General features: G+C 37.9%; 1 long non-coding RNA gene across 1 annotated transcript; it reads left to right on the top strand.

Annotated features, from left to right (window-relative positions):
* Positions 1-14441: 14441 nt before the first annotated feature.
* LOC135429432 (uncharacterized) lies at positions 14442-15135 on the top strand. The gene is made up of 3 exons (XR_010436421.1): positions 14442-14678; positions 14717-14914; positions 15002-15135. It is a non-coding gene; the product is annotated as an uncharacterized LOC135429432 (long non-coding RNA).
* The last annotated feature ends 10034 nt before the right edge of the window (positions 15136-25169 follow it).

The following is a 25169-nucleotide window of genomic DNA, read 5'->3' as shown; positions in this document are numbered from 1 at the left end:
CAATATCTGTATGAAAATATATATATCTCGCAATCTTTACATTTATAAACTATTAGAAATGGATTATTTCATGGATGACATGGAGCTTATTTTAAACCGTTAGCCGAACCACTTAAATTTTTTTGTATTTGCAATGCTATTTCGAATTTTGGATATCCCCTTCTTACTGTCCTCAATTTATATAATAAAGATTTTTATATATAGTCTAATTATTTAAAAATATTTTCTATGATCTGCAAGGCAGTAGAAAATAGTTTTCAGTGCATGCGTTTTTATTTGCATATGTATTCAGTTATTTGGGTTGCATTGCAGCCCTAAGTACAGGGTATTTCATGGCAGTTCACTCTCGTTCAGTTTCTGTTTTTTTGCATGTGCTTCACTTTGTGAGTATGTGCGGCGCATTTTAAGCAAATACTTTTTATTTTTCGCTGTTTATTTCATTTTTTTATTTTGTTTTATCCTCTTTGTGTCTTTTTGTGTTTGTGTTTTATTTTAATCACGCAAAATATTATACATATACTTAATTAAGTGCTTGTTAACATTATTTGTGTTGAGCATAATATGGGCTACGTTTTTTTATTATGCAAATTAAACAGAACGAAGCTTTGGAATATTCGATTGGTCACAGTTTCCTTAGATATTTTTAGGTTTATAAAGAAAGTAAATAATATAAAAAGGAAGAGTCTGAGAAGGGAATATTTTAGCTATTGATATTTTTGAATCCCCTTTGAAGATTGGTTGAGCACTGCAAATATTTGAAACTATTTTTAACTAGTGAAATACTTAAGTCCTGGAACATACAGTAGCTTCCATTATTATAACGACCATTTGGTCAAACAAACATTATAGGAACCTGCACTAGCCTAAAATTGAGCAAGTTGGTTAAGCTACTCGCCACAATTTGTTTTCAGATATGACAAGAGTTTTGCGGTCCTTAAGCAAACAACTCGTTAGGCTAATGAAATTTTTCCGACACCCGGACAACAGCTCTCTTCTACGGATAATGGGAACGGTAGCCCGCAGCTTATCAGAGCATCAGCCGCATCAACAAGCTGCATAGAAAATTCAATTTGGCTGCACTAATTGAATGGTTTATTTTGACAAGGTGGGGCCCCTGTTAGCAGATAAGCCCGAAGGGCAAATTCATGCACAGGCACTCACACACACACACCCACGCAGCACAAATTCAATGAGCCAGAATTTGAGACCAAGGCAACAAAAATGCAACTGCACATTGTTGACGGCGATTTATTGCCACATGTATAGCGCAAGGCATCCCGCAAATGCCACACATGCCACAAATTTGCAAAGAAAATAATATATACTTGAATCATATCATATTTCCTATCAAAAGCTCTTATGACTATGGCTGCATTTTGTGATTGTGAGATATATACTTTTAAAGACTGATTGTGGGTTGAGAGTTATTTTGTATAAGTTTTCCCACCTAGTTTTTTCCCAGCACTTAAATTTTGCCAAGTCTTTAAATATAATTACTATTTATAGATTGATTTTAGGAAATGTTCCAATGCGCTGCATAGTGTATAAATTTGCCAAATGAGTTGAGTCAAGCCATGTTGCACTCACTAAAGGAATGCGAATTGTAGCTTAAATCAGCGCCATCCTGCCCCACGACCTTTGCAGTGTTGGGGCGAGCATCAGTTTATCTTTTTGTTTGTCTGTCTGTTTGTCTGACTTTCTTCGACTTGTTGTGGCATTAACAAAGTCGTTGATCAGACTGCAGCTGTATTCGCTGTTGTTGTTCGTGCTGTTGTTGCTGGCATGTGTTGGCAGCATGGCTCTAATTGAAATATTTTATTGCCAGTTGCAGTCGGCTACTCCCTTCCACTGGGGCGCATTAATATTCATTAGAGGCAGCAAATGCATTAGTAAATTGCTGCGGCGCTGTGTCTGCTCATAAATATGGGCAAAATACTTGCTGCTGGCAAAACGTATTTTAATGCTTTAAACTTGGCTCGACAAAAATATTTTATTTGCGGAAGTCATTAAGTGGCTCGTCTGGCCGCAAGCGGAAATGCGCTTAGCCCACAATCTCATGGCCAGTCACTTTCCCTCTGTCCCTCTATCCCTCTCACTGGCTCACTTTCTACCACACGCCCGCTCCTTCGCTCTTTAACTGTCTCTTTTTCCACTCTGCTCCACTTAAATTAGTGTCGCTTATTGCGGTTGGCAAATTTTTAGTTGAATTTCGTGTTGTTTTTCTGTTGCTGGCTAGCAGAAAATATTACGTATACGCCTACGCAGCACTCGCAACCGCAGAATGCAAATTTCAAATTTGTTACCATTTTCTTTGGCCACGTCGCCACAGCTGCAGGAAATGAAGTTGAAGTCGCAGCATTACCGCAAAAGGCGACATTGCAACTACTTCGTTTTACAGCTATATAACGGAGCTGTGGAATTCGGGTTCCGGTTTAATTTAGCAAACGTTTGCTGTTTTATTTGTTGAGCCCCAACCCCCAAAAAACTGGGATGCCGGCAGTGCCATTAGGCGTTCGTTGAGATTTCTTGAAAATTGCCGCATTTGGTGGACACTTTTTTTGCTGGGACTTTAAGTGTTTGCGAGTTGAAGAATGGGGAGAATAGCTTTTGCACAAGTTTTCTAGCATTTAAGCAGTTAAGAAACTATTTTATTACTCTACTATATTTGGTTTAAATTCAAATAAATAAATAGTCTGCTTTACTTAAATTTTTTATTGAACACAACTTTTGTATACAAAGAAAAGTTTTGTTTGGCAAGCTTTCAGCACCTCGAACATAATTTTATTTTGCTCTTAACTTTTTCATTTAAGCTTTGAATAGCAGCTGTCTTAATTAGTGCTTGAATAGGCTTTTTATTTTTAACAAAATCAGCCCGTTAATTAATGTATATTACATTTTAAACCCATTTTTAATTATTTAATTTCCGTGTGTGTGATTAATTTAGCCGTTGACACTTGCTTAAATTATCTTCGATAATTAGTTTCAATTGTGTGTCAAATCAGTGGCTTACCAGAAAAGCCTTTATTTGATGCGCTAAACATTCAATTATATATGTATACGTATGTTGTAGGTATGTAGTTGGACACGCTATCAGCCAGCATCAACTGCTCCCAGAGGGGCTATGCGAGCAATTAAACGCAGCCAGCCTTACCAGAGGATAGAGAATTACCCATTTGACGGTGGATACTTTGTGTGTGCAAGGATATATTGTACATATTGGCAATGTGCAGTCATTTGTTCATTAGCGCAGCGCATAAAACTCATCAAAGGCAATTAACATTAACGCAGGCAATCAGCGAGCTGGCCGGAACGTCATGGCTAACACGGTTTAGTTGGCCTCCAGTCCAGCGTCCTTGCCAGCGCCTTGAGGGCTGTGCGTGTCCTGTCCAGTGGCAACGGGAGGCGCTCGGGCTGCGGATGCTGGTACTGGGCAGGCGCACTCCCACGACATTAATTATCTGACTCTGACTGGCCAATAGACACCAAAGTGGCAATATTTGAAAGTCTATTAAACGCTGTGCCTCGCCTGATTTGATTGACCAGGCCAAAAACAAAGCGACTTCTGCTTGTGTGTATATGTGTGTGTGTGACTTTGGCCAAAACACACGGCAAATATTGGCGGGGGCTTATTATTGAACATGAAATTGAATATGAGAGCAGCCCAAGTGGGCGGCGGTAGCAGTTTGGCAGCGTGAAATCAAAGCCACAAAAGAAATCCCAGTTTGCATATTAACAACAGCTGCTGCCCAGAGCGACCTGCCCGAAATTGTATGATGGGCGAGGGTGGAGAGCTATACGGCATAGTGCTGGCATAGTCCTGCATATCCTTTGTCAAACTGAAAATGCAAATTGCCATGACATGCCCTTAACCATTTACCGCACAGCAACGGGCCTTTTTTTTTCTTTATTCCACTCCATGTCCTGGGCATAAAGTAAAACGCAGAAAGAAATCAACAGCGGACATGGCCAGCAAGGAATTTTTGAATTTACAGAATATTAGCCAACTAGCAAATACTCAGTTTCAGATGCGCCTAAAGCAGCTGTAACCCCAGGAAAATGGTCTGATATATAATCAAGGTAATGCATTTTCTAAACGCCTTCAAGTGAAAATGTAAACTCGGTCTATTTAGACGAAACATTTTTGTTCATTTACTTTACTAACGACAAGTACTTTAGAAAATTGAGCCTCTTCTAAGATTAGGCAGTTAATTTTAAGTTCTTTACAGTATAAATACACATTCTATACTAATACTAATGCTCGACCATTATAGCTTAATTCAATATTTTTCTCTTTTACATGTTCTGTATCTATTTCTTCAAATGTTCTATAAGTCCTTTTCAAAACTTGACAACACTTTTCATATGCTCTCCCGCATACCCAATAGCAGGGCTAGAGAAAACTTTGCAAAAGAAATCGGCATGTGTTCTTTTTTTTTGTATTTTTTTTTTGCAAAAAACATGAGCCAATTCTCGAGAGCTTTTCGACCATACGTCTGCGGTTAAGTTTGCAGAGCCCCATTCATTCATCCCATTAGATCATCGGGGGCTGCAGGGACACAAAAACTTCGAGCACGGGTCCGAGTTACACAAATTGTTTGGGTCATCGTCCACGTCGTCGTCGTAACTGTGCGCTGTGCTGCGTGAACCAATGCAAATTTTTCCCTCAGGTAACCTTCGTGCTTTGATTGATTGATGGGCAGGCGGTGTCGCGGCTGCTTCCTGGTTGGTTTTGTGCGCGACGGGAAGACGGGCACTTGGGGCGGGGGCAGGAAAATTGAATTTAATTTGTAGACACGCATATTGCCAGGCCTTATGCAAATTCTACCTTTTTTTATAAGCCATTGGTCAGCTTGGGGAAGGTGCCAGCGCAAGCGTTGGGTTCTGATCTTGATTGCTGGGCATTAAGCACTTTTGACATTGTTTTAGATTTCTAGGGAAATCAAAGGGAATGGAAAAAAGCCGAGCCCAAATTCAAAGTCCTTGCCAATGCCAAAGCCCAAGTCAAGAGCCTCAAGAGGCGCTGCTGCCACGTCGAGGGTCGAGAAAATCGACAAAATCTGTCCCATTGCGCGTTCAATCAAACTGTCAAAGGCGTCGACTATGCGCCGACCGAACAATGAGATTTATTGTCAAAATTAATTAAAAATTGTAATGAGTTCTTTTATTTATTTTTATTGTTGTTGTGCGGCTGGTAAATCAGATCGAGCCTAAATACATTCGGATTGGCATTGGCGTCAATTAATTTGTTTGGCATTTCGCAATTTTATTTAAAATTAAGCGGCGCGTATTGGCGTGAATTTCAATTAGAATTGCGACAGCCAAACGCGGCTATGGAGTTACAGGCAACGACTATTTTATGCTCAATTGATTGGCTTGTTCGCTTGTCAGTTGCCACTGCATAGCAGCAGCAACAACGACAACCAAAACAACAACAACAGCAACAACAACAACAGCAACAACAACAACTACAACTACTGCAATCACTTGTTATCAGCGTCGAGTTTAGCCAATTGCAATTTTATTTGACCAACATGCATGTCGGCTTATATTGCTTTGCGCATTGCTTCAATTGCTTTAAAATTGTGTACAGAAAATCCTAAATCGATAGCTTAAATTTGGCTAAAAATATATTTCGAGTGCTGCTGCCTGTCACTTGGCCAAATGAAAACGCTTTTACACAGTTGTTCATTTGGCTGCATGTTGTGCTCACTTATTGCAGTTCACTTGATATGCAATACATATTTGGCACGACAAGTGCAAAAACGTGTTAACTTAGCAGCCGCTTGGTCAAGGAGTGCGTTGACGGGCAACGAGGGGCTTGCGAGGTTGGGCAGTGGCACATGGGACACTCGTCGCATGTTGATTGTTAACAGGAAAAAACTAGTGGCATTGAGCACAAATATGATTTCGGATGCCATCCGAACATATGCAAACTGCGCAGGTTGCATGACTAAAACTTCCAGATTTTACTAAAAAATGCATCAAAAATATAAATATAATAAAAAAATAGAGATATCTGTTTTGGAAATGTGTTGACCGAACTTATAGAAAAATGTCAATAAATGTTGTAATGGGGAGTTGGTCAATGTTGACATAGCGTTCATTTTAAAATCAATTTTTCTTCTTTTGCATAATTAATTTTTGTACAAAAAGTAAAGATAGGTTTATCTGCGCTTATTTAAATATTTAATGTGACCCACAATTCAAAATCGGATTACTCAGAATTCAAACCAAACCACATAAAACTTCGTTTCGCTATTATAAATATTTTTTATATTCCACAACATAAAGTCAGATTATTTAGAAGTCAGATGAAGCCACATATAACTTCTATGCGGTATTTTAAATATTTGCATGCTTCATAATTTAATTCAGAATAGAATTCAAAACAAATTACTTAAAAGTAGAATTAAATGTTTTAAAGATGATTTAATTTATAAAAATAATTTTTGCTATTTATTTTCTACTTTCACCAGTTTACTTTAAATTCCTTTAAGGCATATGTCTTACATAAGAAAGTCTTTATTAAAATTTCCAACTGAACCCTCGCATTTAATTGATTTGGGCAGCTTATTCAGCTCTTCAACTGTTGACAAGCTAGCTCCCCAAAAGTTTGTAAAGTAAAATGCAAAATTTTGATGCATGAGCAAAATGTCTGTCGACAAAACTTAAATAAATACAAATGAAAACGAAAATTTGGCAAAGCACAGGTAAAAAATCGTTGCCTTCATTTTGTTGCATTAGTTTTTTATATAATAAAAATGGTAGTTAAAAATCAGTTAGAAATGAAGCGTTTACCAGTATTCAACTGATGTCAATCACGTTTACAGACACACACAAATTCAAGCACTATCTGCCATTTATCTTTAATTAGCCAAAATAAGCCAACTCTCGACAGACTTTGGATTTTGCAAATTATTTCAAATATTTGTCGATTAACTGAGAGCAGAGGCAAAGCTGCCGGCATTGGAGTAAACTTTTTCAATTAATTTAGCACACAATTGCGGTGGTAAATTCGTTTACCTAAATGTGCCCCTTACCGAAATCGAAGAGCTGCAATTGTGGTGGCGATTTGACAAATTGGCCGAGTGAGAGCTCCTTTGTTTCGCTCACCGCCTGACCAGAGCCCAGAGCCCAGGGCCAAGTGGAGTGGCGTGGGAGGGTCACGCCTCAACCCCAAGACGTTGGCTTCATTTGTAATTTCGCACAGGAATCCCAGGCTGACGCAATGAACAGATTCTGGCCCGTTGCCTGCAGGTGATAAATGGCGAAAAGAGCATGAAATAATGGAAAAACATTCAACGGTCAGCAGGTGAGCGTAAATATAGCCACATGCCGGCCAGTTGCTCGTGTCGACTTAAGTTATTTTTACACCAAATTCAGACCAAAAGCTGACTCTAATTTTGTTCACGTGGCCTTTATTTACATGAATGTAATGAGTGAGAGTGAGCTCTTCGAGGACACATATTTAATTTAATAAGCATTTGCATTACTGCTTTATTTCTATAACTCAGTCGCTGCTTCTGTCGGCAGCACTCAGAACACATGCGGCCATATGTACGCTCTGCCTTGTAAGCAATTACGGACACTCGCATATTCCTAATTAAGTAAATTAATGTGTTGAATTTACACATGCGCCAACAACAAAGTGAAACAGCCGCTGCGACACTAATTGCAAACAAAGTGTGTCTATGTGTGTGTTGGAGTGTATGTAAGTGTGTGTGTGGGTGAGTGTGTGAATGCACGAGTGTGGGTGAATATCAGTACATTATACAAAAGTCCTCAGACACATAAAGCGCGCGTTGCCTACAAAGCCTGCAGTCCATTCAACGATGTGCGAGTACAGTAAAAATCAACTATTCGAGATATTAAACAATTTTTTTATAATCTTTGTTTAATATTAAAATTGAAATCAGGAAATATAATTTATGGGATTTGAAAAATTATTTAGTATTATTTCAGGTATGCAGTTAAAGGCAGGACACTGTTTGACTAAACAGCACTGTTAACAGTGCTTGACCAAATATTGGTCCTACCTCTTTTTCCTCCAACCATGGCTATTGGGGCTTACCCATGAATACCCCATGTTGATATGAACTACACTTTTAGCCTTCAAGCTTATATTTGAAGTAAAGAAAAGTCAGCACACATAAAACGACTATATGAATTCGAGCAGGAAGGAATTAATCTAGACTATATAGCATATCTTACGTGTTTGCTGATTTTGAGGACAATAATCTAAAGAAGATGGACGCATATCAAGGTAATTAAAACAATTTATAATAATATTTTTGGAGACTCTTTTGGCAAAAGTTAGGAACAATGGGAATTAGCTTGTATTATTGTGTAACATGTAGACATCATCATCAAGATTAAAGAAATGACATGTGATAAATTCATGCTGTAATATGCTGATATCGTAATAATCGCTTTAAATTTATTAATTGCATATATAAAAAGTATATTTTTCTTTGATAAATAACAGCTAAATGTGACTTTGCAATAAATTATTATGCTCGTTGCATTGGTCATTTAGTCTCAGTCCACTTAAGCAATTTTTACTGTAATTCACGCCCTTATGGACACGTCAACAAGTATGCGATGACTTTTTTATTGCCACGCTCTCACCACAAATAAATTGTATTTCATTTGATGTTGGCATTTTTTTATTCAGCCTGCCAAATGATGTTGACAGCGAAACAACGCATGCATCAGGCTGGCAAACGAAGTGAAAAACTGGTAGCTCGACTTTTAGGCCAGGAAGGAGACGTAATTAACATGGAAATATATGTACGAACATATATGTGTGTACGAGTATGTGTGAGTATGTGTGACAGCGACAACGAAAACGACTGACGGGAGTTGCATAAATATTTGGTTTATTTCATGTAATTAAAATAAATTTGTGTGAAGTGTATTAATTAGGAGTTAAATGGGCTAAACATGAAAAGCACAACAACAACAACAACCAGTTGACGGCTTTGGCTGGCAAACACTTGACGGATGTGCCGGGCATTAATTACGAGTACTTTGAACAGCAGCGTTGGACATACATACAGAAGACTCTGGACCCTATAATTCAAGCTGTCACTTCAGGTTGTTTTCTTTCATTTGTTTAATACAAAGAAGATAGTTTCCCTTTCTCGATTTTGGTGATAGATGTAGACGAGTTTTTATTTACTTAGATTTAGCTTGTCATGTTTTATGTACTCGTACTTGTAGATGTCAAAGCAATTTCTAGCATTTCAGTTCTTTCAACTTTAATGTAGCGAGAATTTGCATAAATTTGTGCAGACTGCAAGTTTTCTTTTGGCTCAATGGATTTCTCGACGGCAGGAGAAACTTTAAAATTGTTGAGAACTCTACTTGGGGCCAAAGTGTACTCCAGCCAACATGTCGCATGCTTATTATTGACTGCCACAAGCGCCATGTTGGCCCATTTGGGCCATCAACTAATGTTGTTTGCCAACTTCGTCCTGGCTCGCTTTGCATCTGCCTTCGCCTGCTGCCAAAAAAAAAATAAAGAAAACTGTGTATAGTGTCGTTCTTGGGCTTGTATTTGGGCAACGGGGCAACTTTATCTGCGCGTGTTCTTTAGTTGGCCATGTAAAAACTAGTTTTTTGCCTGTTCCTCTTTATTGTAGAGCTCGCTATAGTCACTTGCTGACACTTTTCGTTTCTTTGGGCAGCAACTCGACCATTTGCAGCTACATTTTATCCGCACTCTTTACTTTTTTCATTTTCTTCAGCATCAGTTTTTCCTTATCGCTTGACCATCGAGCCCCAAGCCAGGCCCAGCCCTTAGAAGCTTTTCCAACTTTTCTAGGCACAGCTCAAAGCGCGTGAATATATGGATTTGTGTGTATATGTGTGTGTGCGTATATCGTTAGATACTAGTTGGATTTTAGTTTTGTCCAAGAGTTTTGCATAATTTACCCAAGCATGTGCTCAGAATTTTAAGCACGGCTTTTCGGTTGTTTTTAATTTAAACTTTTGTCAGTTTCAAGAAATTGGTTCATTGACGAATGGATTAAGTGTGTCCCTACAAGCATATTAATTAGCTCCCTGGCATATTATGAACACAAAAAAATAACTATGTATACATACAAATCGGCATAACAGAAAAATTATGAAATAACATTTTAAAAACTAAGAAATTCTGATGGAGCGCGTAATATCATGGAAGAGACTGTACAAGAGAAGTAACTACAAAGTTTAACAATGTACAGTTTGATTAATTCAAGACCATATTTTCAAGTATTATTTAAACATATTTTAACAAAATATTCTCTTCTTGAATATTTCTCATAATAATGTGATAATTCCACTGATAAATTGATTTCAGAGGTAATTCCTTTAGAGTTAACAAAAGATATGATTGTAAAAATCTATAAAAATATACAATAATGCAAATAAAAATATCATTTATAAATATAATTCTAAGATTTCTGACAAATGTTTTATTATACAATTTTAAATTTACAATCAGAATACCCCTTGGCTTCTTTTCTTTACAGAGCTCCGTCACACTTATATATACAAGTAAATGTAAAAGGCAGTCGGAAAGATGGAAAACAAAAAGAAATCAAAGCACCCACACATAGAGAATACATTTTAACAACTCCCTGGCGACGGAGTGAAGGGAGTAAAGTGGCGAAATTAATTAGCCCCTGGTGCGGCAGCCTGACTGCGCGCACGAATACGCCGGGGAGCTGTGCCAAATGCCGGTTACGGCCGGGGTGGTGGATGAGCTGCTGCCGTTGCCCGCCCGAAGGCATGCGTGAGCCAAGCGCGAATTATATTTATAACGCGAATTTATCTTTCTCGCTCTGATTACGCGCGTAATTTTAATTGCATGCAACTTAATAACACGCCTTAAATGAAAACGTCCAGGCGCACATTTTCTGCCCGTATCCTCAAGGGGCGACCCTATGAAATATGCCAGCCACACCTTTTACTTCGCATAATGTTGTCTGCCTGCGTGTATGTGTGTGTATATGTGTGTGTGCGTGAGTGAGTAGCTACCTTGTTAGTACTGCATTGTCCTGGCGTTTCCCTTGGCAGGCAATTTAATATTGCGTATACGCAGCGTTTGCACACAATGCGCACACAACCCCCGGCATAATATTGAATTTGCCGCACTGTATCTGCTCAATTGCCAGCCAAGCATGTGGAAACAGCGGCTAATGCACCTTTTGACCGGCCAGCCATTGATTAATATTGCAAAAGCCATGCAATTTTGCAGCTGCAACTGTAACAGCAACTGCTGCTCATCCTGCACTCAATATGCTTCTAAGCTCTCGACTCAGCTGAGCCTGATTGATTCGGCGTGGCACTGTTATTAACAATAATGAAAAGCCCTGAACGCAATACCCAGCAAGTATTTTCATCCTTTGTTCGGGGCAGCCCATTCGCATTCGTAATCCACAATGTAACACAGGGCAATCACTGCCAAAGTGTGCCTGCAATCAATGTGCATAGATGGGCTAAAATCATGACTTAATCGCCACACAAATGAAGTCATATATTCCATTGATGATTCGATTTCTTGTCAGCAGGCATAAGCTAAATGTAATTGTTTAATATTTCAAACGACTTCTTTAGCTAACTTAAGCATTTCCTATATCGATAGATTTAACTTGACTCCTTAGAAACTGTGGGCTTAAGCACAACTGTGCTTCAATTTAATGTGAGCTAAAAGTATTTATAAGGAAACCCACTAGCCCATCCCGCACGCACACACAGAGCTGGTAAGAACGTGGGAAACTCATCGATTCGGACGTTTGATTTGATTTTCTCTAACTGGGTCTCATGTGTATTGGCCGTCTAGAACTGACAGCTACGCAAATGGGAACGCACGGAGAGCCTTTAAAAAACGCCAGAGATAGCGTCGAGATTTACGAGCTACCTGTCAGACGCTATCATAGCACAAGATTGATGGCCGCCGAGTGGCAGGTACAGCATACACCGTACATCAGGGGCAACAACAGCAGCGGCAGGTACAGTGCGTCCTCGAACACCAGCTGCTGGCAGTTGAAACAAAAGTATCTGCTTATCTATAAAAAATGAACTGGCTGCTGTTGTCTGTGTCCTATCAGCGGGCTACTTATAATCCAGCTATTGATTTCATTTGCAGACCAAAACATTTGCCAATTACAATGGCAGCCAACAGCTGCCCAAAAGTCCAGCGGATGTCAATGTCAGCAATGTGTCCGGTAAACAATTCGCGCACACACAAAAAAAAAAGAAATGGTCTAGAACATTTGATAAATTATAAAACTTTTAATAATGCTAAGCACTTGGCTGGGTCGCTGGCAACAAAAACTTTTTAATTTGTCTTATGAGCGAAAGCAAAGAGCAGCACGCAAAATGTTGCCAAGCATGAAATTGCCCAAAACTGAACTCTGGGGCAGGAGCTGAAATTGGAAATCCGAAAAGGAACTGTCAGCAGATTGTTGATTTCTTTGGTGAGTTATTTGTGCTGACATGATATACTGAAAGTAGACATAGAGCCGCGATCTCGGCTAACAAAAATTAAGTCGCATTTAATGAGCAGCATAAAAGGTGACTTTGCTCAATATTTGCATTGGCCAGCAGCAGCCGCAGGAGGCCGACCAGGAAACCCAGGGACCAGCATGCCCTTGAGCAGCAGCAGCTCGATGCCAAAGTCGTGGCGGCACAGTCAGTCACATATGTATGTAGCCGGAAAATGTTATAAATTATTTCCAAGCTATTGCGCAAATTGAAGGCTGCTTTTGGCCGCACTCCTTGTTTTAACATATAGATTGGATTCCAGCCAGGGCCAGGCCAGCTGCAGTGCCATGTCATTAAAATCGAATGTTCGCTGAGTGCATTTGGCGGATAAATCAAAACGTTAACGTTGCCGATGTGTGCGCTCAAAAGAAAGCGGCAACGAAATTGTTGCAATTACGGTCTATAAATTGCAACCGCGCACCCGCGCGCCTCACACCCACACACACACACACACACGCACGCAAGGACATAAGGAGACACGCCCTTATATGACGGTAACCGCAAGTGGCATGCATCATTAACTTTGACTCGCAGTCGTTGGCTGACAAAGTAAACATTTCAGCACCTTGGCTAACCACACAACTAACACATAGGCCCACCGTCGAGGACGCCCACCGCAGAGCAACCACGTGTGCAGTTGGTCAATCTGCTGTGTGCTAAATAAATAATTATGATTGTCTGCTGGCCACTTGACCGGAAATTAATGACCGCACATCTTGAAACCCTAACACTAAGCCAGCCAGCGGGCCATTCATCGCCCAAAACCGCCTTGACAATTAATATCAAAAATAGTTTTGGCTTTCATTTCTCATTTGTGCACACACTTGAGTACCCTGCACAATTGTCTTTGAGTTATTTATGGTGCGGACAAATAAATGGGGGTTCCTTCAAGTCTACGAATTTATGTATGCGAATTGCGCACGTGAAATGCGATTTGTTGTGGCTGGGGCAATTATTATTAGAGGATTTTCAGCTAAGCTTTTGATTTTGATGTAAAATTATTTTCATGCTTTAAATAGATATTGGAAGCTTAATACATAAACTTCGATTTTTTTTTTTTTGTTAATAATGTAGCTAATTCAAATTATTCTTAAATTGTTTTTGATTTTGAATTTTATACTTAAGTTATTTCAGCAATTTAAACCCGACTAGATACGCTTTCCCCTAATATTCCGATTGGGACCAAATACATTAAAAAGGAGTCTAAAATGATTTTAAGCATAGACCGCTGAAGGAGCGCGTAAGCCTGGCTGGACAAATGAGAAAATAAATAAAGGATCTTTGATTTTAATTCAACCATAATTCAAATGTCATGAATGGAAAGTACCTTAATAATGTTAGCTACCCGTTCATATGTGTGATAGGAGTCTGTTGTGAAAACCTTTCCGTCTTACAAGCTATTTGAAGCGCACTACTCGTAATTCACATTTAGTCGGGCTGATGATTTATTTTATATGCCTGATTCGCTTTCATCACTCATAAAAAGCAAAACACAAAGCTCAAATAGCTCAACCCCAAAAAGGAACCGAATGTTGCCTCATTTATTTTACAAAACAAATTTATAAAGGTTCAGAAATGTCACCCAGTTCTCTGGGCGGAACATTTGCTCAACGCCATACTGCCACTCATAAATAATAAATGAAAAACGAAATATGTTCTAGTCAACAGCACTCTGGACTAGGACATACCCTGTAATCACTTCTCAGGTTCGCATTCTGAAGTAAATTCACTGCTACTCAAAAATTTTACGAATATATGTGGTTAGATAAGATCGGATGAACAGTTGCGAAAATATTGAGAGAAAAATGAAAATTCCGATTGTGCTCGCTCATTTATTTATTTTATGGTTACAGGGTATATTAGCCTAACCCTTGAAACCGCACTCACATGAAGTTCATCAATTCTAATCAAGTTGGCCGAGAAAATCTCCGCTGAAAATTAGCCACACTAAACTGCTAGCCAGGGGATTGTTGTCATGGCCCAAGTGTCTTGGGCCAAGACAAGCGAAAGCCAAGGCCAAAGCTCACAATTACAATACCCAAACACAGACACACACGGACACATATGCAGTTCCTTTTGGGAGCCAAATTTATCCTGGGCACGCATAGCTAAGATGGTGGGTGTGTGACTCGAGCCCAGCACGCGTATGTATAATTCATAATGAATGGTTTTTACGTATTAGCAACGCATATTGGCTGTAAAGCCACACGGCAGAGGCACGGCAGGACTGGCCCACAGTCCCGTAGGCTGAGGCCAAAAAACTCTTAAGCTTAGCGCCAAACTTTGTGGCATTGTTGTGTGTCCTTGGAGAATTATGCAGGGAGCAGGGAGCAGCAACAACAACAACTAGAGGGAAAGTGGCCACAACTACAGCTGCTCTGTAAGTTTTGCCGGCACAAGTGACAAGCCAAACTGAACTGAAGCAAATCAAAGATATGCAAATTGAAACAGATACTTTTGCCCATAGATATTCAACAAAGTGTCTGAGTGTGTGTGTGTGTTTCATGTATTTTATATTGGAGCAGCGGCGCTATTACGACATTTCCCAGGCGTGCTTACGACCACTGGCTCTGGTTTAGAGAAGCTGCTGCAAATTCTACGGAAAATACAATAAACATTTTTTTTTATAAATAACATAAATGCTTAAGGGAAATGATTTATGTGTGGCAAAAACTTTGACTTTAGACGATTGCAAATAATTAAAGTACTTCCGAGGGTTGCCTTTAAAATGGCTAGCTTAAGAAATTTTGTTTTGGGCTCGGGAGCCCATAAATTCACACGCATGAGAAATGTCATTGAATGAGGCTTCCCGGACCCGCCCGAGGGGCAGCAAGTTAAGGCCAAGCCGTATTGTTATGGACGCAGCTGCCATTGTGAAATTGCCACGCATGACTTGGCTTATATATATATATATATATATTTGGCATTTCCTTTACCACGTGCCGTACCATCAACACTTTCGCAGTGCTCGCAATCCTCTGACCCTGCCCAGTTTGGGTTAATTATGCCAAGAAATCCATTAGGAATGCCCCAACAAAAGCCTGTTCTTGACTTTGTTATACCCTTTGCCCACTAACCGGATATTCGAAAAATTGAATCAATAAAAATGCGTTTTTTTGTGTTTGGCCCTCACAAAATATAATAACAACGTTTATAAATAAGCCATTTGGCAAAAACTAATAAAATACGATAGGATACTTAAGAGTTATCTAAGCTTTTAACAAACTTATGAATTAAAACATCAAAATATATATTAAATACATTTTCTAAGAATCAATAATTGATATAACAAGTTTTTTTTTTTTTTGAACAACAAAAATTAAACAAATATTAAACATAATAATGTATATTAAATGATAAAAAGAAATGAACAAATATTGTAAAAGCGATTGAAAATTTCTCAAAATATTTAATATATTTTTTTAAATTAGCAAGGTTTGAATATTTGTTTGAAATAAAAATATAACTGGCAAAAAATTCGACTTCGTCCTTTGTAAGAGCATTCAAGTTTCAGTATCAGCCTTTCGTTTTTAATTTATTCCTTATTTTTCTTTTTTGTGTACCTTCACGCATGTGTGCATTTTGAGCCTTCCATTTCCTACTTTCTCCCAGTTTGTTTGAATTTTTATAAATATTTTGCGGCTGCTCTTTGCTGTTGCCACGCTTTGGATACAGTTCTGCTTTTGCTCGGCAGTTTGTATTTTTTATTTTTATTGTTTTTTTTTTTCATTCCTTTTGGCCATTTAAAGTTTTGCATTGCAGTCACATTCGCACACGCGCTCGCACTCACCTGACTTGCATTCGGCTATGCACACACATTTTCTGCTTCATATAGCATGATTCCCTCAGTTTTTGCCAGTCAAAGTTTCTGGCAGAGGCAACAACAACGCTGCGCTGTGTAAAATAATGTTGGTCCTGGGGTAGACATTAATAAACATAAATTAGAGCGCAGCACAAAATTAGTAATTCAATTACGCTAAATAGCTATGACTGCGAATTCGACTTTGACGGTGGCAGCAGTTAGTAACTGTGGCAGCGGCAGCCGTCTTCGAATAGCTGCTCAATTGGCCAATCAGCCATGTCAGCCCAGACGTTGGCTCAGAGCGCATGCATAATTCGCGCATTCAATGAGCGTCAGCTGCTCATAATAACGCCAATGAACTGCTGACCGCCATAACCAGATTGCCTCCCATACGCCCTGACTACCTTAGTCTGCCGCCTCGGCGGATGCCTCAGCAGCAATTGGCCCTGACAGCTGGCTTGATGCTGGCCATGCATATTGGGAGTCCGGGCACAAAATTACGCACGTAATTGTTGAAAATTCGCATTTCAGATTAGCCTTCGACTGCAATCGTATTGGCCCCAACAGCATGTCCATTTGCCATTAACAATATTATCATCTTCATCATAATTGTTGGTACGACAGCAACTGCTCATATACGGCTACGTGTTAAACATAATCAATATTCCCACATATGATTACACTAGGCAACAAGATAAGTTGAAAAACACTCTTAATAATTAAAACTTTGCTACTTCAGTAGCAAATTCCTTCGTAATGTAAGAAAAATATAGCTTTTAATTCATGCTGTAAATCGGTAGGTACCAGAAATTTATTTGTATCGTCGACTGAATCCCAAACAAAACTAGTTGTCGAAAAGTCAGCCGATTATATTTTCTATATTTTCAGTACAATGGGCAATTGTAAAAAAAAAATTATGAATTTTATTATTAATCTTTAATTTTAACTTTGTTCACAAACTGAGCAGCGAGTTGTTTAACCCCAGAGAATTCCTTGGGGTCTCAGTTATAGTTGGGCTATCTCTCCAAATCGGTTAATTGTATGAGCCCATCAAGCGCTCGAATAATCAAATCATTGTGAAATTAAATGTTTATACACACATTTGCTTAAGAGTGTAAACAGATTGTCATTCAGCGCTGATAGCTGTGAGTGTTGTGTTAATGAAGCGAACAATCGCAAAATCCGAGCGCACTGCCAAAAGTAGTCGCAATTAAAAAATCATCAGCTGGAACAAAGACAAAGCCGGGCAAAGTTGTAAAAGTTGCAAGGAGCCAGTCAAAGTTGGTTGTCAACTGATGGCAGACATCCGCAGTGGCATTCGCAGTAGAAGTCGCAATCGCAATCGCAGTCGCAGTCGCAGTGGCTGCTGGCTGCTGGCTGTGGTGCTCGTGGTGGTGGGGGCGTTGGCGTTGACGATGCCCAAATGGAGAGCTATACAGCCTGGTGGCATTGCCAAAAAGGAATTGCAAGTAACAAACGGAAGCCACAAAACGGACCGCAATTGACGTACAGTTGCCACCACAGCCGGCAGCAGCAGCAGCAGCAACAGCAACAGTAGCAAATCCTGTCCGGCCCCGGCTGACTGAGGCGACCTCCAAGCAAAGTCATATGCACAAACAAAGCAAAATCAGAAGCTAAACAAAACAATGCCAGCGGGGACAAGGACAACAATTTTGCATAGTTATGCGAATGTCGGTGGCTGTCGTGTCGGGGTGCCAAAATGAGAGCTGGCAAAAGGATGTGCGGCCATTTTGTTTTATATGCCACAGACCAAAAAGCAAGTAAAGCGCTGATGCCGCTGCTGCCAGTGGTGCTGGTGGTGCCGATGTGGTTCCTTGTTTTTGTTGTAGTTTTCATAATAACAATAAAAACTTTTTTTTTACAATTTGCGGAAAACTTGAAATGATTGTTATGCAATTGTTGGTAACGCAATTTTGTCGTTTTTGTCAACACAACCACAATGCCAGCCAGTGTCCCAACCAGCTGAGTCTAAGTGCGGCTGTGGCTGTGGGTGTTTGTCTATGTGGGCTTGTGTGTGTGTGTGTGTGTGTGCATGTTTACACTATAAATTCGCATTAAGTAGCACAAAAGTTTTATTGACTTCGTGTTCAGTGCGCTTGATTTTCATGCGACTCCCTCGCTCTCGCTCTCTCTCTCTCCCTCCCTCTCTCACTCCCTCTCTCCCTCCCTCTCTCACTCTCTGCCAGTGGCAAAACATATAAACAAACAGCAAACTTTAATTGCAAAAATTTGTGGTAAAATTAATGAATGTGCCAACATGGAGGCATCCTGTATGCAGTCTCTAACAATCTGTCCACCCACAACCCACTCTTTGATTGGCTGTCTGTGTCCCCCTCGCTCTCAATCTCTCAGTATTTGTGTGTGTGTGTGTGTGTATGTGCTTGATGCTGTTGACACTGCTGACCAAAAGTCAAATTGCCAAAGTGTTTGCTCTCGCCAGCTGCAATTGAAGCTCAAGCTCCGTTTGACGGCGGGCGAAGGGTGCAGCCAACTGATGACTCAAGTGAGGGGCGTTCAGCCCCAAAAGACTTGTTAAATGTGTTTGATTTTGACAGTGATGCTGTTGCCTTCTCAAAATCCTTTGCAATATCCAGATATACATCCATAATAGCCGTCGTGAACTGAGTCTTTACGTTCTACTATCATAGATCAGTTTCGAAATAGCATAAAATGCGACTGAATTGAAATATACGAAAAAAACTAACTGATTAAAATTTAATTAAATAATTTATGTATATATGTATATACTATACAACTAAATTTACACTGTATTTTATAACAGCAAAAATTTAGCAAAGTTACAAAATTTCTATGTTATCTCTAAACTAAGTATATATAAAACTGTTCGTCCTGACTGAGTGATTGATTAGTGATCAACGCATAGCCCAAACCGTAAGAGCTAGGAAGCTCTAAATTTTCACTTTATAAATCCTCGAAAAATCGCGACAAATGTTTGTATGAAACTTTTTTGTTAACCTTCCAATCGGCCTCTAACTCATTTTCAAAGATCTTTATTCAAATTCATTTGAGGGGTGTTTTTCACTTTCCAAAAAATACATTGCTCCTTGGTGGAAATAAAAGCTTCCTCGGTGCTTGAATACGTGTTTCAGCGATTTGGGAAATTTCGCCCGCAACAGTGGTAAATTGGCGGAAAAACTCATCGATCAGCTTAAAACACATTTTCAAAGATCTTTAAAAGTGACACGGGCAAGGCCGGGGTATTCCCGCTGGTATAGACGTAGGTCGAATTTCCATCTCCCATAACTCGGTCAAAACTCAACCGATTTTACAAATTCAAAGATTTATAACATTTCAAAATCAGACAATATTTACCTGAGATATGTTATGATCAAAAAATTTTGATTTTCGAACCAAGCCCGATTTTGACAAAAAACGTGATGTAACCCCTTGCCATTTTGACAATTTGGGCCAAAATTTAGATTTTCAGTTTTTAAATGCCGATCGATATTACTGACCCTAAAGAGTCCAAGATGGTATAAAATTCCAAAATCCGACATTATTTGGCCGAGATATTCCAAAAAACCCATCAAGAAAGGTTGACGATAGTACTAATCCTAACGAGTCCAAAATGGTATAAAATTCCAAAATCCGACATTATTTGGCCGAGATATTCCAAAAAACCCATCAAGAAAGGTTGACTTTACAAACGAATCGTATTTTGGTCCACAATTTTTTTTAACCTATCGAATTTTAATTTGCTTGAATGCCAATTGATAGTAGGGATCCGTACGAATTCAAAAAGGTATAACATTTAAAAATCAGACGTTATTTGCCCGAGATATTCTAAAAAAATCATCAAAAAAGTTTTGATTTTCGAACCGACCCCGAATTTAAGAAAAAACGTGATGTAACCCCCTGCCATTTTGACGATTTGGGCCACAATTTAGATTTTCAGTTTTTTAATGCCGATCGATAGTACTGATCCTTACGAGTCCAAAATGGTATAAAATTCCAAAATCTGAAGTTATTTGGCCAAGATATTCCAAAAAGCCATCAAGAAAGGTTGACTTTACAAACGAATCGTTTTTTGGTCCACAACTTTTTTGAACCCATCGATTTTTTAATTGTTTGAATGCCAATTGATAGTAGGCATCCGTACGAATTTAAAAGGTATAACATTTAAAAATCAGACGTTTTCTACCCGAGATATTCAAAAAAAATCATCAAAAAAGTTTTGATTTTCGAACCGACCCCGATTTTAATAAAAAACGTGATGCCATTTTGACAATTTGGGCCAAAATTTTGATTTTCAGTTTTTAATGCCGATCGATAGTACTGATCCTAACGAGTCCAAAATGGTATAAAATTCCCAAATCGAACATTATTTGGCCGAGATATTCAAAACCATCAAGAAAGGTTGACTTTACAAACGAATCGTATTTTGGTCCACAACTTTTTTGAACCCATCGATTTTTAATTTGTTTGAATGCCAATTGATAGTAGGGATCCGTACGAATTCAAAAAGGTAAAACATTTAAAAATCGGACGTTATTTGCCCGAGATATTCAAAAAAAATCATCAAAAAGTTTTGATTTTCGAACCGACCCCGATTTTAAGAAAAAACGTGATGTAACCCCTTGCCATTTTGACAATTTGGGCCAACATTTAGATTTTCAGTTTTTTAATGCCGATCGATAGCACTGATCCTAACGAGTCCAAAATGGTATAAAATTCCAAAATCGGACGCTATTTGTCCGAGATATTCCAAAAACTCATCAAGAAAGGTTGACTTTACAAACGAATCGTATTTTGGTCCACAATTTTTTTTAACCCATCGATTATTAATTTGTTTGAATGCCAATTGATAGTTGGGATCCGTACGAATTCAAAAAGGTATAATATTTAAAAATCTGAAGTTATTTACCCGAGATATTCAAAAAAAATCATCAAGAAAGTTTTGATTTTCGAACCGACCCCGATTTTAAGAAAAAACGTGATGTAACCCCTTGCCATTTTGACAAGTTGGGCCAAAATTTAGATATTCAGATTTTTAATGCCGATCGATAGCACTGATCCTAACGAGTCCAAAATGGTATAAAATTCCAAAATCGGACGCTATTTGGCCGAGATATTCCAAAAACTCATCAAGAAAGGTTGACTTTACAAACGAATCGTAATTTGGTCCACAATTTTTTTTAACCCATCGATTATTAATTTGTTTGAATGCCAATTGATAGTAGGGATCCGTACGAATTTAACAAGGTATAACATTTAAAAATCAGACGTTATTTACCCAAAATATTCAAAAAAAATCATCAAAAAAGTTTTGATTTTCGATCCGACCCCGATTTTAAGAAAAAACGTGATGTAACCCCTTGCCATTTTGACAAGTTGGGCCAAAATTTTTATTTTCAGTTTTTTAATGCCGATCGATAGTACTGATCCTAACGAGTCCAAAATGGTATAAAATTCCAAAATCGGACATATTTGGCCGAGATATTCCAAAAACTCATCAAGAAAGGTTGACTTTACAAACGAATCGTATTTTGGTCCACAATTTTTTTTCAACCCATTGATTATTAATTTGTTTGAATGCCAATTTATAGTTGGGATCCGTACGAATTCAAAAAGGTATAATATTTAAAAATCAGAAGTTATTTACCCGAGATATTCAAAAAAAATCATCAAGAAAGTTTTGATTTTCGAACCGACCCCGATTTTAAGAAAAAACGTGATGTAACCCCTTGCCATTTTGACAATTTGGGCCAACATTTTTTTTAACCCATCGATTATTAATTTGTTTGAATGCCAACTGATAGTAGGCATCCGTACGAATTCAAAAAGGTATAATATTTAAAAATCTGACGTTATTTACCCGAGATATTCAAAAAAAATCATCAAAAAAGTTTTGATTTTCGAACCGACCCCGATTTTAAGAAAAAACGTGATGTAACCCCTTGCCATTTTGACAATTTGGGCCAACATTTAGATTTTCAGTTTTTTAATGCCGATCGATAGTACTGATCCTAACGAGTCCAAAATGGTATAAAATTCCAAAATCGGACGCTATTTGGCCGAGATATTCCAAAAAACCCATCAAGAAAGGTTGACTTTACAAACGAATCGTATTTCGGTCCACAATTTTTTTTAACCCATCGATTATTAATTTGTTTGAATGCCAATTGATAGTAGGGATCCGTACGAATTTAACAAGGTATAACATTTAAAAATCAGACGTTATTTACCCAAAATATTAAAAAAAAATCATCAAAAAAGTTTTGATTTTCGATCCGACCCCGATTTTAAGAAAAAACGTGATGCCATTTTGACAATTTGGGCCAAAATTTAGATTTTCAGTTTTTTAATGCCAATCGATAGTACTGATCCTTGCGAGTCCAAAATGGTATAAAATTCCAAAATCTGACATTATTTGGCCGAGATATTCCAAAAACCCATCAAGAAAGGTTGACTTTACAAACGAATCGTATTCTGTTTCACAATTTTTTTTTAACCCATCGGTTTTTAATTTTTTTGAATGCGAAGAAAGGTTGACTTAACAAACGAATCGTATTTTGGTCCACAATTTTTTTTAACCCATCGATTATTAATTTGTTTGAATAACAATTGATAGTAGGGATCCGTACGAATTTAAAAAGGTATAACATTTAAAAATCTGAAGTTATTTACCCGAGATATCCAAAAAAAATCATCAACAAAGTTTTGATTTTCGAACCGACCCCGATTTTAAGAAAAAATGTGTCATTTTGAAAATTTGGGCCAAAATTTAGATTTTCAGTTTTTTAATGCCGATCGATAGTACTGATCCTAACGAGTCCAAAATGGTATAAAATTCCAAAATCGGACATTATTTGGCCGAGATATTCCAAAAAACCCATCAAGAAAGGTTAACTTTACAAACGAATCGTATTTTGGTCCACAATTTTTTTTAACCTATCGATTTTTAATTTGTTTGAATGCCAATTGATAGTAGGGACCCGTAGGAATTCAAAACGGTATAATATTTAAAAATCTGACGTTATTTACCCGAGATATTCAAAAAAAATCATCAAGAAAGTTTTGATTTTCGAACCGACCCCGATTTTAAGAAAAAACGTGATGTAACCCCTTGCCATTTTGACAAGTTGGGCCAAAATTTAGATTTTCAGTTTTTTAATGCCGATCGATAGTACTGATCATTGCGAGTCCAAAATGGTATAAAATTCCCAAATCGGATATTATTTGGCCGAGGTATTCCAAAAAACCATCAAGAAAGGTTGACTTTACAAACGAATCGTATTTTGGTCCACAACTTTTTATTAACCTATCGATTTTTAATTTGTTTGAATGCCAATTGATAGTAGGGATCCGTACGAATTTAAAAAGGTATAACATTTAAAAATCAGACAGTATCTTACCCGAGATATTCAAAAAAAATCATCAAAAAAGTTTTGATTTTCGAACCGACCCCGATTTTAAGAAAAAACGTGATGTAACCCCTTGCCATTTTGACGATTTGGGCCAAAATTTAGATTTTCAGTTTTTTAATGCCGATCGATAGTACTGATCCTAACGAGTCCAAAATGGTATAAAATTCCACAAATCGGACATTATTTGGCCGAGATATTCCAAAAAACCCATCAAGAAAGGTTGACTTTACAAACGAATCGTTTTTGGTCAACCACTTTTTTTAACAATCGATTTTTAAAATGTTTGAATGCAATTGATAGTAGGGATCCCTACGAATTCAAAAAGGTATAATATTTCAAAATCTGAAGTTATTTACCCGAGATATTCAAAAAAAATCATCAAAAAAGTTTTGATTTTCGAACCGACCCCGATTTTAAGAAAAAACGTGATGTAACCCCTTGCCATTTTGACAATTTAGGACAAAATTTAGATTTTCAGTTTTTTAATGCCGATCGATAGTACTGATCCTAACGAGTCCAAAATGGTATAAAATTCAAAAATCGGACATTATTTGGCCGAGATATTCCAAAAAACCATCAAGAAAGGTTGACTTTACAAACGAATCGTATTTTGGTCCACAATTTTTATTAACCTATCGATTTTTAATTTGTTTGAATGCCAATTGATAGTAGGGATCCGTACGAATTTAAAAAGGTATAACATTTAAAAATCAGACAGTTATTTACCCGAGATATTCAAAAAAAATCATCAAAAAAGTTTTGATTTTCGAACCGACCCCGATTTTAAGAAAAAACGTGATGTAACCCCTTGCCATTTTGACAATTTAGGCCAAAATTTAGATTTTCAGTTTTTTAATGCCGATCGATAGTACTGATCCTAACGAGTCCAAAATGGTATAAAATTCCAAAATCGGACATTATTTGGCCGAGATATTCCAAAAAACCCATCAAGAAAGGTTGACTTTACAAACGAATCGTATTTTGGTCCACAATTTTTTTTAACCTATCGATTTTTAATTTGTTTGAATGCCAATTGATAGTAGGGATCCGTACGAATTCAAAAAGGTATAATATTTTAAAATCTGAAGTTATTTACCCGAGATATTCAAAAAAAATCATCAAGAAAGTTTTGATTTTCGAACCGACCCCGATTTTAAGAAAAAACGTGATGTAACCCCTTGCCATTTTGACGATTTGGGCCAAAATTTAGATTTTCAGTTTTTTAATGCCGATCGATAGTACTGATCCTAACAAGTCCAAAATTGTATACATTTCCAAAATCGGACATTATTTGGCCGAGATATTCTAAAAAACCCATCAAGAAAAGTTGACATTACAAACGAATCGTATTTTGGTTCAGAATTTTTTTTAACCCATCGATTTTAAGAAAAAACGTGATGTAACCCCTTGCCATTTTGACGATT

Source organism: Drosophila montana, unplaced genomic scaffold (genome assembly GCF_035044405.1).
Source record: "Drosophila montana isolate Dmon_TW-CO22-7 unplaced genomic scaffold, ASM3504440v1 contig_1409_1, whole genome shotgun sequence".
NCBI lineage: Eukaryota > Metazoa > Arthropoda > Insecta > Diptera > Drosophilidae > Drosophila > Drosophila montana.
The sequence above is the reverse complement of the archived record's forward strand: the minus strand, read 5'-3'. Positions and strand labels throughout refer to the sequence as shown.